Source organism: Podarcis tiliguerta (genome assembly GCF_965153285.1).
Source record: "Podarcis tiliguerta genome assembly, chromosome: 4".
Lineage (NCBI taxonomy): Eukaryota > Metazoa > Chordata > Lepidosauria > Squamata > Lacertidae > Podarcis > Podarcis tiliguerta.
The window spans coordinates 47,091,128-47,111,352 of NC_139537.1; the positions used below are offsets into that span (position 1 = coordinate 47,091,128).

General features: G+C 38.1%; 1 protein-coding gene and 1 long non-coding RNA gene across 8 annotated transcripts in view; one reads left to right on the forward strand and one right to left on the reverse strand.

Annotated features, from left to right (window-relative positions):
• The window catches only part of NCAM2 (neural cell adhesion molecule 2), a 193,650-nt gene that overhangs the window by 24,210 nt on the left and 149,215 nt on the right, over positions 1-20,225 (forward strand). The gene's annotated exons all lie outside the window — the stretch shown is intronic.
• Positions 1-20,225, reverse strand: part of LOC310676698 — a 35,995-nt gene that overhangs the window by 4,340 nt on the left and 11,430 nt on the right. For 3 of the 5 annotated variants that reach the window (XR_014510682.1, XR_014510683.1, XR_014510685.1), the window contains exons 4-6: positions 16,718-16,799; positions 4,493-4,552; positions 1,891-1,939 (exon numbers count right to left, since the gene is read on the reverse strand). This is a non-coding gene — a long non-coding RNA (uncharacterized lncRNA). Of the gene's footprint in view, positions 1-1,441; positions 1,943-4,492; positions 4,553-16,717; positions 16,800-20,225 lie in introns of those variants that run through there. The other 2 variants (XR_014510684.1, XR_014510686.1) reach the window with 2 other exon arrangements.

The following is a 20,225-nucleotide window of genomic DNA, read 5'->3' on the forward strand; positions in this document are numbered from 1 at the left end:
TAGTTACCTTTGACTGCACTTAACCATCCAGGGGTCCTTTACCTTTACCTTTTTAAATTTAGTTACACTTATAATTATGAGGTGGTCCAATGGCCTTTTATGTCTTCTTCTTCTTCTTCTTCTTCTTAACTGGTTTAAAAGTTAATGCCACATGGAGTGGCTAGGAAAAATCCCTGTAAATGTCTCTGAAAATTATTTTATTATTTATTTTGTATACTGCCCACTATCTGTAGATTTCAAGGTGGCTCACAACATAAAAACACAATACAAAAACACAAAATACATAATAAAAAAGAACAAAAAAGCAATACAGTCCCCTCTCCACATACCCTCTTTCAAACACATTAAAAAAGGGTATAAGATATTAATCAGCCAAAGGCCTGGTTGAAGAGGAATGTTTTTGCCTGGCACCTAATGGTGTATAATGAAGGTGCCAGCTGGATCTCCCCAGGGAGAGCATTACACAAATGGGGAGCCACTGCAGAAAAGGCCCATTTTCATGTTGCCACACTCCACGCTCACACAGAGGAGGCATATGATATGACCGTGACAAACAAGAGTTGTGAATGTCGCCTGATGGAAATTTTGTCCCTGGAAATTGTGCTATGCGTTCATGCAGCAATATTTACAGGCAGTGATTATTATTTTAGGGGTACTCAAGGGTATGCAGTACTGGCAAGATTTGTTGTTGCTGTTGTTGTTAAAAAGTGTGACACTTATTGTAACAACTTCATGGTAAGTACGGGCACCTATTTTTCTAGAAAAAAAGCACTGTATCACAGATAAATTCTAGCCCCATTTTGGAAGCATCTATATATTGGCAGCCTTGAAGTGCATTCCCAGTTGTTCCTTGGCAGGTAAGCTTGCATTCAATGCCTTTTACATTTGGCACCAAATGCATCCCCCTTGGAATCTGCTGCATTTTCAAGCTCCTGATCAGGAAATCTGGAGTGCAAATGATCCCTACTGAAAGCAGATCTTGAAGCTTTGTTGATTAGCAGTGACTTCAAGCCTGCTGCTTTGTGGAGTTAAAAAAAGAGTCATGATGAAATCAGCTGACTGGCTGCTGAATTGGGGGGCGGAGCTCAGGATCCTGTCCCCCACCCCTGAACTAAGTGTTCTAAAGTGGGACCAATCCACTACTGTGCATGTTCTTGGAAGTCTGCCTGAGAATAAATGGTGAGAAAGGATGTGAGTGTATTTGAGGCAACAGGTAAGAGTTGAAGAGTCTCAGCTGCTTCTAAAATAACATTACAAATGAGATTTCTTCTTAATGTAGCAGCAATTCAATACTTCCTCTTGTCCTTAACTCTTATAATTTCTCTTTTAGACATGTATTTTCTGGAGTTCCTAACATTCCAGGATCTTCCACATATTGATTACAGAACAGTTGAGCAGTGTGCTTCTCTACAAAGTTGGTTACTCTGTCCAAGCTGAGAGTAAAAGGAAGTGATTTTGAATAAAGGTTTATCACCACTACCCCTGCTCAGGTCTGCAATGCATGTTTTGTTTTTTGTTTTTAATCCTCTTCTAGGCCCTTTTACCTCAACAATGCTGCTCCTACTCTGAAGTGGGTATGTTGCTTAAATTCCTCAGTGCCCTGTGACTTGTTCCTTTATATTGAACCTTATGAATTGTTTTCCTGAAAAGTTGCACCTTTCACTGGGGACAATATGATATCCTGCAGACCCCATAGCACAACTGCCAGGAAGTTGAAGTATCAGCCCTCAATGCTTCCCTCTGAAACCAGCCTTGAAGGTTTGAGCAAAACCACTCCCAACCCATCAAGCCAGCTCAGTAAAATATATACATGCAGAAGATCAGAAAAAGAGGTGCCAGAACTCACCAGGAACACCTTCCTCATTCTTTTAGAACGGCAATGGCACCCACCTGAGAGGTTCTAGAACTGAGTTCATGTAAGCTCCCTCTGAAAGGAGCCCTGCTATGGATGATGGTATAAAAAGCTGCTGAGAAATTAAGCCCAGCAGGGTAATACTTCACCCTCCTCTCCTGGACAACTAAAGCCACTTTGTTCTATTCAACCTGGACGTAGACTGAAATGGGTCCAGATTTATTTATATATAATAAGTCACTTACCTATGTATATTAATAATAACATATATATGTATTATTTTCATGACAATAACCATTCAGAAACTGGTTGCTTTATTTCTTTTACAAATTTCTTATTGGCAGACAAGCAGGTTGGGTTTGGAGCCAGCTATAGATCAATATTTTATACTGATTCATTTGATTCATAAATATCTTCACATTAAAAACAACAATAACCAGAGACTTTTGTTGGTTTTATTGATCCCCTTTCCACTTTTGATTCAATAAGTAGAAATATTTATGAGCCATATTAGAAGATATTAATAGAGATAGCTGGCTTTTAGTACCAATTAGAGCTCTATTGTTGCATGACATGTGTGATTCCTTCATAGACACTCACACTTAATATATGAATGTCAAGGGTGCTGGGAATCTGAGCTAAGATATCCACATAGCGAAAGTTGTCCACAGTTACAATCACCACACACAGGCAGATTAGGTCCAAATAGTTTTACTGCTGCAGAAGATTATGCTTCAGTAATACAGTTACATACATTGAAATATACATACAGCTTGTAAGCTTTTAGATACAGATACAGATATATACAAGCACGAAGTATATCTGTTGCTCCAGCAATTCAAGACGTAACACATATTCCAATTCACAGACAGACTTTTTGACTGTCATTCAGCACAAGCGCCCGGACCGCTGAGCTGATGTGCCTTAATGACTTATATAGACAGCACTGGTCCATTGCCATAGCAACTGGCTTGGCTGACATAGCACCTGTAAAGAAATTTACCCCTTCTTCCATGTCTAGTTCTTCCAACAAAACATGGGACCAGCTTAGACAGATACCATTGGTGCCAGGGCTATTATATTTTCACATTACAAAGAAAGGAATGTCATTTGTAATTTGAATATATAGTTTATTTACCACCCCTATTTTCCTTTTCCCCATTCTTATACTGATTTTCACTTCATTCTTAGCCTTCAAAATGAAAGACCTGAAATATTTAAATAAGAATGTAATGTCATAAGAGTTTTGGTGTTGAGTCAGCCCACTGGTACTTAGATGTGCATGACAATTCTTAGGTTCATATTTACTTAGATGCAAGTAATATGCCTTTTATAAATCAACCGGCATAACTACATTATAGTTCACATTTCTGCTTCGGTAGGTAGGCAAAAGTTTATTTTACATCAAACTTAAAAGTTTTATTACAAGTTTCTTTTTTGGAAATTAGACTGCGGTTTGTACTTATAAATTATATGCCCCTATAATTTTGCCAACCTGTATGTGAAATGGAATTACTTGATTTCCTTTTCAAACAGTTTATTGCTGAAATGATTGAAAGAAAAGTGTATGAATGGCAGAACATGTGTGCAATTTCTTTACAAATGTGCTAAACTCTCTTTGGTTGAGTGGTTTATAATAAGAATAAATTTGATGTTTAGACATATACCATATCATAACATTGAAAATGCCTTTTGAAATTGAAATGTGTGCTAAATTACAGTGGAATAGTGGTCTTCGCCAGGAAGAGTGAACTCTAATGATATTTGTATAATACACTTTGCTGAATTCCTATTATTTTCTGGACACTGTAGGTCCTAGGCAACGAATAACCCCTACTTTTATTGAGCCACTTTCACAAGCTTTCATCACATCTCTTTTAATTTTTATTTCAGCAGGCCAGCTTACCATTGTGAGTAGAGTGCTTAGTATTGTTTTCTGTGTTAGCGTATGTCAATTTGTGACCTCATTCTCATTTCTTAAAAGCAAGGAAACAGCAAAAAATGTTTGTGATCATATTTATTTGTGTGATATGAATTGGCTATCAGAATAGCAATGGAGTATAAATGATAAAAAACTAGGAGTCCGACTTCTTTTTTAAAGCAATGTATGCCTACGGTGGGATTCACTCAGCATTTGACCCCATCTGCATGTTCAAAACTTTTCCATATACTGCAGGTCATTCCTCTTACCCATAAGCTTTATTCTAGCTGTTGAATCCCAAAACTGAATTGCATAAGGGGAAAGTGTGGCTAGTCATGGCAATGGAATAGAGGAGGCAGGAGCTCATTCTAACCCACATGCTTCCAATTTGGGCTATCATCACAGGGAAAATAGTTTCCTGAGAATGGCTGCATATCATACTGGCAGCAACTCTTTCATATCAAAAGCCATTCTTAGTAATTATTTTAAAAGTATTTAATACTTTAAGTGAATTGGTTCATAAAAAGGGACTGTGAGAGCTAACCTGAAGCACTGGAAGAGACTAGTAATCAATTTCAGTTGATAAGATCTTTTTGAACAATGCACATGTTCCAGAATGAAATTGCTTGTCATTATCCACACTCCCCTTCCACTTACATATCTGCTGGAGCAACAGAAGGAAAACAAAAGATAAAGATAAATCAGTATAACCAGCCTACCAAGATATCTTGATGAAGCTTTTCCTTTCTTGAGGCATGGATTTTTCATCCTATAAATGGCTGACAAAGACAAGAAGTGTTCATATTATCTGAGAGTTCCTAGGCTGAATTAATCTCTGAAGTAATGTAACATAATGGCAGACGCATTACAGAGTGCTTTCATTTGATATACAAATAATAGTACTCAGATGTACCAATCACTATGGACGTTGTTAATAGTACATATTCCCTTTGTGTGGGGAAATCTGTATCATAGACAGGAGTGTCATTACAGAGGATGCTTTTCCTTCACTCCACCATTTTAAATCAAGAAACAGCCTCACAAAACTGCAGTTTCACTACACCTTATAAACACAATTCAATCTAATAGGAAGAAGAGCAAATCATGTCTTCTACTATTGGGACAATGCCATACAAACATACAATTTTCCTACCTCCCAGCTCACCTCTTCAATGCATTCATTCAAGTGAAACTGAAATACAAAAAATTACTCTTCCAAGAAAAAGCTTTTTTATATGAATGTGTCAGTGTGAATCCACTGACATGGTTTTGTCATATTTTCCCTGTGTTCAGCCTCTGGCCGGGCTGGCTTTTTCCTGTATACATGTATATAGTGGAGGGGAAAGGAATTGAGAGAGAAGACAAAACTTGTATGACATCCCATCCCTAGTATCTATGATGTAGCCTCAGGTCTCAGTAATAGGGTAAAATAATACAGATAGTTCATGGTCTGCAGATTTTAATAGCATTGCTCATAGGTTGGATCATCTGTAATTGCCTACTCATTAGTAACACAAGGAAAGGACTTCTGTTAGCCTAGTTTCATTTTCAGTTATGATGGTGTAGTGACCTTCTTCATTCTCTAAAAAAATGAGGTACAGGTGTAACTTCTTGGAATATAGCTTTATACAGCGGAAAAATAAAAAACCCATTTCTGAGTCCTAATCATAGTGTGCATTACTATCCTCACACATCTTTAGAACAGTAAATTAGTGATAATGTGAAAAGACCTATCTTAAACACAAGTAACATTTTAAGGGAGCTTGGAAGTAAGGATTTTGTTTGGGATTTCAAACAAAAATTGAATTATCCCTGCATTGCCTGCAGTCATCTCTAGATAAAACAATCTTAAATAATTTTATTTCTCCAAATAAATATACTTCTTAAGAAGCCAGATTGCTACCCAATTCCATTTCTCCTCAATTTATAACCCACTCAGAAACATTTTGGGGCACTTGGGAAATTATCCAGGACCTATTCTAGCAACACCCCTGGGATGATTTATGCAAAAAGCTGACCAGCTTCTTCACTGGCAGATGTCTTCACAGAAATATACAAGGGATTTGATTGATTGATTGATTGATTGATTGATTGGAGTGGGGCCACAAACATGATTTGAAGTTCCAAGGGTGTCTTTGTGGGGAAAATGTAAGACATGGCTGTATAAAATTAACAGTTCCTGAAATCCATTGATTGATGTAATAAAAGTAAGGTTATAATGAATAAGTCTTAATCAATTTATGGCCTTATTGAGGCCAGCTTAACTGAAGGAATTAAAATCCTGCCATTTGCCAGAAAATGCCTTAGTCAACAAGAATGCAACCACAGTAAAACTATTAAAAATGGATGGTGTAGTGCCACAACCCTGATAAGTAAATGTTAAATGGTGCGGGAAGCAGGGAATGCCACAGAGTAGAATGAATTGCAGACCCTTGGAAGAAATGCAAAATGGAATGTGAAATTGCATGTGTGTCCTAAAACTTCCCTGGGTGAGTAGGGACTGCAGAGGATCTGGCATCTTATCCCCAGGGCAGTCAGCCCCATTCACTTGTTGCTGTGGCTCTGATCCTGACTTGAAAGTTGAAGAGGGCTCGTAAGTCAAGTGATTAACATCTACAGCCCCTCAACTTTAGTGTTTCTTGTGTGCTTTCTCCAGGTTGCCAATTTCCATTAATCAAGGCATAGCCATGACTTACAAATACTTTTTGTATTTGTACCTGCACTGCTCTCACATGTGCCTGCACACTCCTTAGTGTCTTAAGCTTAATAAATAAAAGAGGGTATGGTTTAAGGAGGGAGAACTTTAGCCATGCACTAGGTTGTACATACTGTGCTGAGTGCCAAGTTCAAGTCTCAGTTATCCGATTCTATTTAATTTTGAGCATTCATTTGCTTGAGGAAATAAGAAATGTCTCTGAATTTAGGTATGATTGCTTTGGGATATAAAGTATGGATAAGTATACCCAAGTCTCACTTCTTCAGTGTCTAAAAAACAGAATAAGCACTTGAATTCTTGTAAGCTTATAAATAGAAGTAGATTGTTCAGTATAAGCTATAAACACTTACTTATGCTTTTCCCTTGAAAGCTAAACACATAACCTTTTAAAAAAATTAACAGGCTACAAAGCTGAGAACACTTAAGTATTGTGATGTGATTTAAGGCTGTGCATGAAAGGTCTGCATGGCATGAGTACTAAATTGTTATTAAAATTCTCTTTCATTGAAAGGGGTCATAGATTAGATTTTACACGTTTCAGTTTCATGTGCTCCAAATGTTGTGCTTCTCAACATTCAGGAACAGTACATGTGATGGTAGATGACTACTGTATCAGTTTCTAGCAACAGGCCTCGACACATCCAGCAAGAAAAAGCAACAACCCTGTTTCTCTCCATCATACTGAGAGAAAGTAAGCCTCAAAACTTTAGTCTGTTAACCTCATAATGGTGTGTACAGAAACCGTCTAGCACACATGGGACATCTTTATCTCTGATAAGAGTTGCCTGGACAGGGGCAGGAAACCTTTTTATTCTCTCATGGGTAATCTGTCAGATGCTGCATACCAATGGGCAACGGGGCCAATGCAATGGGGCAGAATGCAAAAGGGGTGAAATCAGAGCCAAAGGTTGCTGCCCTTTCTTCTTCTGCTACTTCTTCACCATTTTCTGTCTTTGCCACCTGTGCCCTAATGGGACTACTGTAGACGAAGGGTATTGCTGCTTCTCAACATCAGAAATTCACTTTATATCACCCTCTTCAGATGTGTATTTGCAACTACTGCTTTCAAAAGCATTCACTATGCTTTTATATTCAGAACCTTGCTTTGCTTTTTGTACTATGGATGCTTAATTTGGCCATTAATCTTTGGTGTCAATATTTCTCTGAAAACTGAAATATACTATAGTTACTGAATTTTCCTTTTTTTTAAATCATGGGAGTAATTTTTATAAGAGGTTGTTTAAGCATGACCTCTTCTGCCTGAATCTATGAGTCTGTCATCAATCAAACCACAATTGTGTGTGTGTGTGTGTGTGTGTGTGTGTGTGTATTCAACATATATCTAAATCTAATTTCAAAAATGATCCTTCATACAGGTATTTATGATTACTCATCTGACATTTCAGTAGCTCTCCCTAAAGGGGCAAATCAACATGAACCAGTGGCACATATTAGTAAAGTTAAATTGCTTCTGAAGCTGCTACTCTACATAACAAGATATTACTGTACAATAGTTTGCCACCTGAACCCACTGACCTCCTTTTTTTTTTTTTAAGTGTGGGAGCAAAAATATCAGGAAGGAGCAAACAAGACCATTATCTCTATGCTTGGCTCCATAAGATTTGACCTTTGACCTTTTATATTGCTCTACACTCTGATGTAAGACATAGGAGAAAAATGTAACAAATTGGGAATGATTTCTTTTAAATAATTTATCATTAAAATGCAGTACCATTACACAAAAATAATGCCATCCAAACTTATAAAATTGTTATTTTTTTAGTATTGTTGCTTCTTGCTTCTTACCCGCATGAGAACATACCTGAGATGAGCAAATATATTTTTATGGCGTAAACATCAGAAGGTTATGCAAAATATTTGTATAAGACTATTTTAAAATTACATTTCCACTACATCAAATATAAGGCTGGAGACCTGGGGGAAATTTTAGAAGTTAGTAGGAATTTGAGCAGTTAATTGATGGGTTGAAACGTTACAGTGCCTGCTGTGGCTGTAGAGACCAATATAGGAGATAGATGTTTTATTGCAGCTGGGACAGATGAAGGCATTTAGTTGTGCTACTGCAGTTGCACAATGGTGTTTCTTCTCTCTGCACTCCTTCCAGCAGTCATTCCTCCTCTGGTCACTCTGGATGCATGACCTGACTGTCTGCAGACACTGCAGTCATCTGCAAGTGATTGGATGTTAGCATCACATTCTCCCATACCTTTTTGGAGAGTTGAGACACTGCTATAGCTGTGTTGCTGATATGTTTGTCCAGCTCAGTATCAGTAGAGAGGTCACTGTTTGTTGTGGAACCCAGGTAGACAAAATTGTCTAAAACCTCAAGTGTGTGGTCATCAATTCCTCAAAACAAACCTATTGGACTTACAAAGAATATCCAAGGTCAGAGAACTTTGTGCTGAAGCCAGACATTCAAAAGAAGGGATAAGGAACCTTTGGTTTTCCAGATGTTGTTGGACCGCAACTCCCAACAGTCCTAGCCAGCATGGTCAGGGTGATCAGAGATGTAGTCAAAAACATTGAGAGTGCTAGTTTTAGGAAGGCTGGGTTATCCGGACTTCTACTTTGGTTTCCTTATATTTGGGCTGTTAATTCTGTTCTGCTTGGCAAACATCCATATCAGGCATGGATAATACTTGTGGTTTCTCCTAGTCCAAGAGTAGATTTCTCTAGGTCCAACTGTAGCTTGCGTTTTTACATTTTTTTGTATAGGAGGGAGAGAAATCAATTACTTGTCATTCCTGTTCTCATGCTTCTTGTCACATTATAATATATAATTAATAAGAACTAACCTGCCTCCTGTTTGGTGTGCTGTGTATCATATGAAGTTCTATATGCATCAGTTTCCTACTTTTGGATATTACATAAAAATAATGCAACATTTGATTTTTCCCTACTCCCTACCCAAAGCTATCCTTTCGGTGAACCAGTCAGACTAGTTTAGGAAAGAATGTGAGCCTCCAAAATAGTCATTTTTCATGAATTTTTCATTTCTTCATGAAGTGGGAATTACTGAATAAGTCAAAAAGTAGTTTTCTCCCTGCTGTTTTATGTTTCATTATGACATTGCAATGCTTCCTTTTCCTATCTTGAAATACTCTAGCTGTGAAATCTAAAGTAAAATTAGCGTGCCTGAAATTGTGCTTGTCTGTTAAAGAGAGTGTCTCTTGTGTGATTCACAAGATAACTTTGCAGGAATCCCAGACAGAAAAACAACACTCATTGGTGCTTTGCTAGAATGCGTTTTGAAGTACACACTTAATCAATAAAAAAAATTGGAATTGTTATTTTAAACATACTATGAATGTGTAAATCTTTTAATAAGTTCATTACTAGTATAGATTCGGTATGAAGTATTGAAGCAAATAACCAAGACTGAATTCTTTCCAGCCTTTTAACGGTAATGATTGGCTGTAGATAACCTGACTCTATCCTGCGTTTGCTAAAATTATTGGGCTGAATCCAGGCATGCTCTTCCATAAATGGTAAGAGCTTCTTCCATTTGTGGAACAGACTTCTATCCAGTGGAGAACCTCATGATTTGATGGCTAAATAACGAGAAAGATGCAGAGGCTGAACTGAACTAGGATACAAGGCTGAAACACAACTATTCCCCTTCCTGTGCATCCATGAAAAGTGTATGAATTAAAGACCAGATTGACATAGTTAACAACACAGCAGACCTTCCAGTGACACCACCCATCTATTCAGTACAGAGTAGATGGAGAAAACCCCCAAACAAGGTAGATTACCCAAAAATGCCTGCTTGTCCCCTAAGCCAGAGGTTTTCAACTTTTTTAGGACCACGGCTCCCTTGACCAACTACATTCTTTCTGCGGCACCCCTGGAGGACTCAGGAACCCAGCTCTGTCACCCCTTGCCTGCAGAGCTAGCAGCCTCTCACCCCTTTTTGAACACGGTCCCTTGTGGAGTGTTCCCTCAGCCTCCTCTCCTGTCCCCTCTCCTTGGAAGTCATCTGGGTCGCCACAGCTGCTGCCCCTGGTCTCTGAGCTGCCCCCATGCCCCAAAGAGAGGTGCCTCATCACACTGCCCCACAGGGGCCTGGGAAGCACCCCCTGGCCAGATCCAGAGGCACCATTCACCAAGCTAATGCAACAAATAGCTGTGCAAGCCTTTGGGAGGCAGAGCCGCAAGAGGGTATCAGAGGAAGGGAGAGAAGGAAGGAAAGAGGAACAGAGGCCATTGTTGCCTGTGGAACCCCTGATCATCATTCAAGGCACCCCAGGGTGCCACAGCACACTGGTTGAAAACCACTGCTCTAAGCAACCAGCAAGTCACACTGAGACAGGGAGGAAGAGCAGGTACTGGGGAGAAGCGGGCAGGGGAAGGCTGACTAGCCATTAAATAGGGCTTTGACATCGCTCTGCATCCTCACACATGCATTGTGTGGCACAGAAGGCTGGGTGATTAGGGGAGTGTGCCTAATCAGTTGGCAGGCTCCAGATGTGCCCTGCTGGCTAGCACCAGGGTTGAGCGGGTCGTGATGGAGGAGGAAGGGAAGATATGTTTTGCCAGTTCCTCTTTACCGCTAGCCCACAAACTCTCCTCCCAGAGGGACCCCCAACTTTGGAGCAGCTTTTCAGGGGACACAGGAGGGGGTAGGAAAGTGCGAAACCCATGCATAGCAAGTCTGGCTCCACTCTATTGTATTATATATGGCCATCCCCCCACCAACTCAAATAACTGTCATCAGACAGCTGCCATTATAACAAAGTGTAGCAGAGTGAACAGAAGCAGGACCACTCTATCAGCTCAGCTAAAAGTCAGCAACATTTATTTATTTGTTTATAAGAATATTTATAAAGTGCCCACTCATATAACATAACAAGGAGGTATATAGCAACATGTACAAATACAGCAAAACATAATATATGTTTTTAAAAAATCAAAATAATCATAAACATGACTTGCATATTTTGAAGGGGGAGAATGTAGGCAAATATATAGACCTGTCAACATAAAATGGTATTTAACACACATCTGAAATTAGCAGCAGAATGCCTCTGACTCATCTCTATGGATCTTCCTGAAATGCTTTCCAAAACTGTTCTTTGCTGCAAGCACTTTGTGACCAAAGATTAGCTTTCCAGGTTGCCTTTTTCCTTCTATGTCGTAGTGCCTATTCCTTTTGTGTTACGACTTTTAGATTTTAACTGTAAGAAAAGGAAATGTCTTATTATTGACATTTTTAAAGCCTCTGGGGGCCTTTTTGGTGTTCAAATAAATAAATGAAACTGAAATCTTTATATCCAGTGTAACAGTATAACTCTATTTTGATGAAATTGGTTAAATTTGAATTGGTTAAATATTGGTTACATAAGACAATTGTTGTTGAACTTAATGAGACCTCACCAGTGCATGCCCATAAATAAGGTAAATTGTGCTGTTGAATTAAGTTGTAGTACTTAGAATGAAATGTCCATTAGGTTAAAATGCTGTATATTTCTATACTGATTATGGTTTAGATTGTAATCAAGCATTGTTTCTTATTCAGATTTATTAATATTCCTTAAAATACACCAAATGCCTTTAATTGGAAATAAAATCAGAAAATATAAGGGAGAGCACTGAATGTTTAGTGCAAATATAATAAGTCATTACCTAGGAAATTAAATTTATTGCATCAATTGAATTGAATTAGTAAAGTTTCCAGTCTTGCAGGCTCCATACATTAGCTTTTGAAGGCATTTTTGACATTTTTTACTCCATGCAAAGATGAATGTTTATTTCTGTGTCCATCAACCACTAAGTGCTACACAACTGCTACAACAGAAGACCTTCTACCACAAGCTTGCAGTTAATTGGATTTTGCTTCAGAAAATAAGCTTCAGTTTCCAATCAGTACTGAATGATGATTGTAGGCAAATGCGTTCCAGCTTTTTCTCACCTTCCACGATCCATTGCTGTATACTCCCCGCAATTATACCTTATTGCATTGATGATCTGTCAGTCTCACAGTTTAACATTAATTTCCTAGTCTGCTTCTGCCTTCTCAGATTTCCCCCCTTCTCAATTTATTGTCAGCTACCCATAAATGTCCTGCTAATCTGAGTGCAAAACTAACCACACCAAGAAAAATCTTTACTATGCAGTCCTGTGCTCAGGAACAAGTTCTACTGAGTACAGCAGAGCTTGTTCCCATGTAAGCAGGTATAGAATTGCAGCCTTCTTTCATTCTCAAATTCTAGCAATGTGATACGGTTTAAAGTACAGCTATTTCTTTAGCTTCATCAAAAGTTTGCTAAGACAGCATTAGGTGGTCTACCAGAAAAGAACAAATATATTTACAGGCATAAGTAACTGCACTAGGAAAATAGCTGAAAATTGTCTAATTTCTCACTTTGCCTAAAAGAAAGAAAAGATTTCTGTGTAACTGAAATTGCATATTTTTCAGACAATGGGTCCAACAAAAGCATTCCTCTGCCTACTTTGAATGGAAGCTGTTATTTATCTCAGTACACTTAAGAGTCATAATATTGTAGTGCTTTTCCCAGTAATGACTTCGAAAGAAAAGTTTGCAAAGGCAATCTCATACTCTATTTATTCATGTAAAAGGCATTACAGTGAAGACATGAGAAGATTACATTTCTGTAGCTTCAGTCCCCATGGGATTTGGTGGCACATTAGCTGTTCTCCATCATCAAATACTTCAGTGAGCAGAATGAAATCAGGTGTCACTCTGATGTGATTTGGCATTTTCATAAAGGATTTGTTTGTTTTCCTTTCTAAATTGGATTGTGTCACTTTATAGGTTAAACCAGAGTGGTAATAATAACTTCTCACTACACAGCAGATATGAGAAAATTGTGTTTTGTTTCTTTTTCTTTCTTTCTTTTAAAAAACCTCTCTTTTCACTAGAGCCCAATTGTTTATTTGTTCCTAGGACCTACTGGGTTTCACATTATTGTGTGATACCTGCATACATCCTTCAGCTAACAGATGATTGATTCACTATGTTTGGGGAAAGGTGGGGAGACGGGCCTTCATTTTGGAGGAATCCATGAAGTTTATTCAGAAAGAAGTCTCCTTTGCTAGATTAACTCTTTCTTTGTAAAAAATAATTATAGGTGGGAAAACCCACACTTTTTATTAAGATTATATTACAATTAGTCTTGCTTCAGTATATGATCGATTTACTTCTTTGTTATTTGGTGGTTTTATAGCTGCCCTTCACCCCAAAGCTTTCGAACTATTCTAATGGGGGGAAAGAGCAAAAGGAAGGAGTGTCAGTGACAGACTGGAAGATGTTTTGGATCTAGTAAATGCAAAGTCTGGCCATTCCCCTTAACACTCCTATCCCCATCCCCCACTACAGCCCTGTGGACAGGGGGAAAGTATGCTCTGAGGCTAGTATAATTTTTCTTTCAGCCATTCCATCACCTTCTGGATAGCTAAGTTGGTTAGAGCATGGTGATGATAACACCACGGTTGCAGCTTTGATCCCCATATGGGACAGCTGCAGTTGGAGTAGATGAGCCTTGTGGTCCTTTACAACTCTGCAGTACTATGATTCTTCCCTGTTCTGGTCTATGCAAGACTGTCTGCATTTGGGATTTGGCAGCTTTACTGCCACAGATTTTCCCCTTCCCACCCTCCTGTATTGTTCTGCCTATATCCTAACCAGATATCCATATCCATACCTGATCCCATTGTTATGTTATACAAACACTATACCTTTTATTGGAGCCCTCATTCTCAAATTCATTTCTCTCCAACTCCTCCTACTTCTCTCTCTCTCTCTTTCTCTCTAAACCTCTTCTAATTGTCACCTGTTGCTATCTCTAACTCCATGTGGGGTATAAACAACAAATTATTATTATTATTATTCCACCACACTCTGCCATTGCCAACCATTCTTTTGTTACACAGCTTCTTAGAGTGATTTTCATTACTGTTCTTGAAATAAAGGAGATGCTATAAAATATTTACACACACACACACACACACACACACACACACATTTTGGTAATGTGAAGCAGTTGAAATGTATGAGTATTTCTTACCTCATTCACAACTTTCACCATAACCAATTGATCAAAACATTCACATCCATGTTTTCTCACATCACTTTTAACATGAATAGCAGTCTCTTTTGTATGGATCTGATAAATCATGGTAGACGTGAATTTCAGAAATTTTGAGTGTGATATAATTTATACATTTTTTTAAAAAAATCATTTTATACTGTTGCTTTTATTGTAGCATGCTCTGCTACAAAATATTTTTTTTTCAGAGGCTTTACTTTTCTTGTCAGAATTGACTAAAGATGCTTACCAATTTACATTTAAATCACATATTGATAAATCCCCTTGAAGAGCAAGTTTGATGTTTGTGACTATCTGCTATCATTTATAACGCAGCACAATTATTAGACACTAAGTTTCACTGCATGCAAAATGGAAACAAGCTGATCAGCATGACAAAAACAATACAGCTATTCAGATATGCTTGTGTCATAACGAGGGCTGGCTGCACTATGTACCAAAGGAATCCAAATTTATTCCAAGGAAGCTCAAAGTATTGTGTTTTAGAATGAATTATGTATATCAAGTACATTTGCATGGTGTTACTCACTTTGCAAATATATTCTTTCTCCATTACAAGTTCAGAAATTTAGAACAGCTGAGCTTCATATTTGTATGTGTTCAAGGATTAGAATGACAGAAGATAAAAAGAGCAGGGGAAATGGATGGCAGGGCATTTGGAGATAAGGTTACATAAAAGGGTTGTAGAAGCAGGGCTGCAAGGAATAGTAATTGTTAGGAAGGTACATGGAGCTGTGCGTGACTATTAGTCTCTCTCCAGTCCATAATCAATGGTTCTGAGCCTTCCGATAGCACGTCAATACATTCTCACAGCATTGTTTGTGACGTTGGGGAAATCTGTGTTCTGGGATATAATGTATGAAAATGGGAGGTTACAAAAATGTTAGTCATCATCATCATCAAACCTTTTATTGGCATCACGTACAAACATCCAAAACAAATCAATACAGAATTACCACTTCCCCAGTGGCACAAAACATTTGCTAAAAGAAAGGAGGCAGAGCAGTCTATCGTCACAGGGAAAAAAATGTTAGTCAATGTCTTAGTAGAAGTTATTGTTTCCTAATGGGCCTAAAACTCAGACAAAATCAACATTAAGCATCTGTTTTTCTGTTCAGCCATGCCAAGCAGCCTTGCACCATGCTGCTGTGTTCAAGAAGCAATGTATGACCTTAAGCCTCTCTGAATCTTGGTGCTATTTCTCAGCAGCAATTTGCATGAAGGAAGTGGTTGAAATAAGTGGTAGCACTTATGCAAATTGTCATTGGGAAATTGTGTTTGCATTCCAGGTCAGACATTATTTTGTATTCTTTGTGGAGTTCAAAACACTCAAACCTAACACTGCAAGTGCTGTAATGTGTGCCAGCAGCCGCAAGGGGGAGTGTCTGCTTTTTTCCTTTTTTTTCTGTTTGTCCCTTCTAGAATTATGGAGGTTCAGTACTATAAGGTTGTTAAGATTGCCCTAAATTAATATTTTCTCCTGTTACTGAAAAAGACTCTGTATTCCTGAGTTAAAAATATTACAATATGCCTGGTGCCCATAGTATCGTATGAAAGCTTCACATTGACATTGACCATTATGAACTCATTTTCTAACCTGTTGATTTATTGATATTTGTTTGCCCCACACATGGAATGAAGAATTGATAGTAAATGTTTTGGTAGAAAGAAAACTCGCATCAGTTGTGAAAACAAATGCAGGCAGGTAAAACCTAGACATTGGCAAATCTGCCTGCCTGCATTTAGGGCCATACCTCCACAGATAAATTCCATGGCATTACTAGAAAGAAATAGGCATCTTTCAATAAAGAGAAGCCATGAATGTGTTACCTGGCAGCTGCCTCTGCCACCCAGTATTGAAGGTGGCAGTGTGAGGGGCGGGGGCTGCAGACAGTATGGAGAACCAAATAAAATCACCTCTTTTCCTGTTCCACTAATGGTAGCCTCTACTAGATCAAAGATCCTTCCATCAGCAGGACACCTTTGCATACAAACCAGTATTTTATGGTGTTCGTCCTTCCTTTATTCAGATGGGGATTAATAAAATAAACTTTAACAATAGTGAAATGGTAATTAGCATGTATTTGGAAAACATAAACTATAAACTTTATATTAATTTCCTAAACTGCATCTCAAACCTTTTTCTCTATACTGTACACACATCTTGTCAGCACAATCTGTTTTATTTTGCTTCTGGTTGTTTCTTCAGAGAATAAATCACTGCAAAGACAAAGATAATACTTTGTGATATAGCGTGGTTTATGAAATTTAATATCCTTGTTGGACTAAATCCTGTTTCCAGCATAAATTCCAGTATAAGGACGCTTCAATAAAATTCAACTCCTTAGATTTTTATTGACTTTCAAGTATCATCTTGGATTACATTAAATTATGAAATTCAGATTGCTCTAAGGAAAGTAGCATATGAAACTGAACCTTGATTTCCAAGTATGCATTCTAGCTGTAGTTAGTAATTGAATTGGATTGAAGTTGGGATTGTAAATGGTCCAGATATATAAGCAGGTTAATTTTGCCATTATATTTGGTGTGAAGACCTCCAACATTTCTTGTGTAGTCTAAGAATTTAAATCAGGACATGAAAGAAAAAGAGGGAGAAAGAAAGTGTGAAAGTAGAGAATAGAGAAATTGAAGGTGTGCAGTTACAATACCCCTGTATAGGATTCAGCCATCAAGAATTAGACTATAGGAACAATTATGAGCATGTTCTGAGTCACACACAAGTCCTACTGTTCAATTTTCTAGTGTGTGTTTAGTTGACCTCTGTGCATGTTTGTTGGCCTCTATGTCTTCTTTCTATTATTAACCCTACCCCTTTAAGGAAAAAAGAGATATATTTTGCGCTACCAGTAATGTGTCATTTCTTATCTGTAGAAAGCCAAAGAGATATTGTTTACTGATAATATTATTGTGGGAAGTTTTCTCATGTTTCACTGTCTAATTTTGCAACAAGAAAATTTACATTACTAATGCAAGTTAAATATAGGTGTTTGGATTTATACAAAAGGAGCTTAATGGAATTATGACTTGGATAAATCACTCCATTTCACCCCAACTCATATTGTAATTTGAAGCATTTGGTCTGGTGAGCAAAATGAAATAAGCTGTGTCCCTGTAGGCAAAATTCTGTGTAACAAAACCAAGAAAGCAATTATACATCATTATGTGGGCTTGACATTGCTGAGAAATCCCAATACCAAGCTGGTATAGAAATTGAACAGTGGAAGGCAGTAGTCCTCACACCACACCCCCCCCCCCCCAATTTAGACTTGAAGAGATTGCACATTTTGGAATCTTATAGAATAGAGTGGGAAAGTGGCTCAATGTGAAGTATTTGCCTTTTTTCAACTGGTATTTAAAACTGGGTCACCCTTTCTGATTCATATTATGATTATTATTAATGTTAAAACCTAGACTACTAAACATTAAAATATCTAAGCAGTATACAGTTCAACATAGCACAAAATAAAACATAACATAAAACATGGCATGGGAAAAATCACAATGCAACATCAGTGGTACAGAAGTCCAACTTTAGAAGTCAGAAAAGTGCCAGGCACCTGTATGTTGCCCCATCAGGTTATGGCCTGTTGTCACAGTGGATACACTAGATTAAGTGTTTAGGATCAGCATATTGGTTAAAGAAGTACAAACTCACATCAGTTTTAAACATCCAGAACAAAAATACATTAAGAACTAAATTATGGCTCAAAGTACTGTATAACTCACTTTGTTCTGGGACTGCTCATACTAACATGTCAACTATACCTTACATGACAACCTTTCAGGTGGGAAGAGATTTGAAAATCTACTGTCACCGTGGACAGTCTGTCTGAGATTCATGCAAACTACATATTGAGTAATTTTTATTTGAGCTGCCTTTGGGAAGGAATGAAACTTTAATGAATGGCATAGGAATTGCCACTGTCAAGACAGGCTTTAGACACATACACTGTCAACTGGATTACGTAGCACAGTTACTCAGTGCAGATGTGGTTGTAGTTATGAATGGTAAACAGAACGTATCACAATATGTATTCAGTGGTCCTATATTGCTAAACATTCCTCCCCTGTAGAGGTCCTCAAGATGTACAATATTTTAAATGATGTACAATTCCACTGTCTTTTAAACATTATTTTGGGTGATTCAATAGCAGAAGTTTCTGCTTTGTCAAATACTTTAAGAAACAATGCTTGCTTTTTAGCAATATCTTATAATCTGCCATTAAATGAGTGTTAAATAGGTACCAACTCAGCATCCAACTGTTCCTGTAATCCCACTGAACGTCTGGGCATAATACAATTTAGATGCTCTTAAACACACTTCAGGTAATCAGCTCATGAACACTAATCCCAGTTAAATTAACATCCATGTTGTCTGCATTTTTTAAAATTCTATTAATTTGTAGATACTTTGGTGATAGAAACCTGGATGTGAGATGCTGCAGGCATTACATCCAGCCAGAGGTAACTAGAGCTGCTGAAAAATCTGGCAAGCAGCCTTAACTCTAGCAAACAGCAGAGGCAGCACCAAAGAGTTGCCCAGAAGAGTCACTGACTCAGTATCAACAAGTGTGTTGTAGCTCCCAATGTTGAAAATTTGCCTCTACACCAGCAGCTGTAACCACTATGATAGCCACTACTGTGCTGCTAGCAGAATCATTTGGAGGATTTGTATCCTTTTCAGTTTGATTTCTGATCTGCTTCAGGAATGGAAACAGCTTTTATCACCTTGGCAGACAATTTCATCTTTGCTGGCAACAGTCAGGTGGAGTGCATCACTGTTGAATCTTACAGAGCTTAAAGTGGTTCTTGATGCCATCAACAATATTTCTGAGCTCCCTGGATGAGTTTGTTAATGGATGTAGCATTTTATGTTGGTTCTGATCATGCCTGGCAGGCAGGTCTAAGAAGGTGATACTGAAAAACTAATCTGCAGCCCATGGCCTTTGAATTCTGGAATTCATTAGGAATCCATCTTGTCACTGTGTTGTTCAGCTGTTACATAAAACTGCTTTGTGAAGTGTAGTGGAAACCCTGAACCAGTGTCTGAGATGTAGGCTAACAAGCTGAAGCTTTACCCAGACAAGATGGAAATCCTGTTAGTAGAAAGGATTCCTGACCTGCCCTGAATGGGATTATACTCCTCTCACAATAGCAAATAAGTAGTTTGGAGTGTTTCGGAACTCAGTTTTGTTCCTAAATAGGCAGGTAGAAGTCATAACTAGCAGTACTTTTTCTCAGCTTCATCTAGTATGTCCCTTCTCATTCCTGAGGAAAGGCTGGTCTTACATACTCTGGTTACTTCCAGTCCAGAGCTCTGAGTAGGGCTGCCTGTGAAAAATGTCCAGAAACTGTAACTGGTATAAAATGCAGAAGCTAGCTATTGACCAGATCCCACTAGTTTTAAGTCTCCGCCCCCACCCCAAAATTAAATATGGGTTGGATCCAGGTGAGAGGCAAATTCAAATCAATGGTATTGGTTTGAGCGATTCTATCCTAAGCATGACTAATCCTGGAATCATCCCATTGATCTTGTCACTCTATTGACATAGATATTGTCAAGAGCCTGGACATCCTATTATTGATGTGGAAGAAAATAATAGAATAAGAACCAAGACAGAAGTT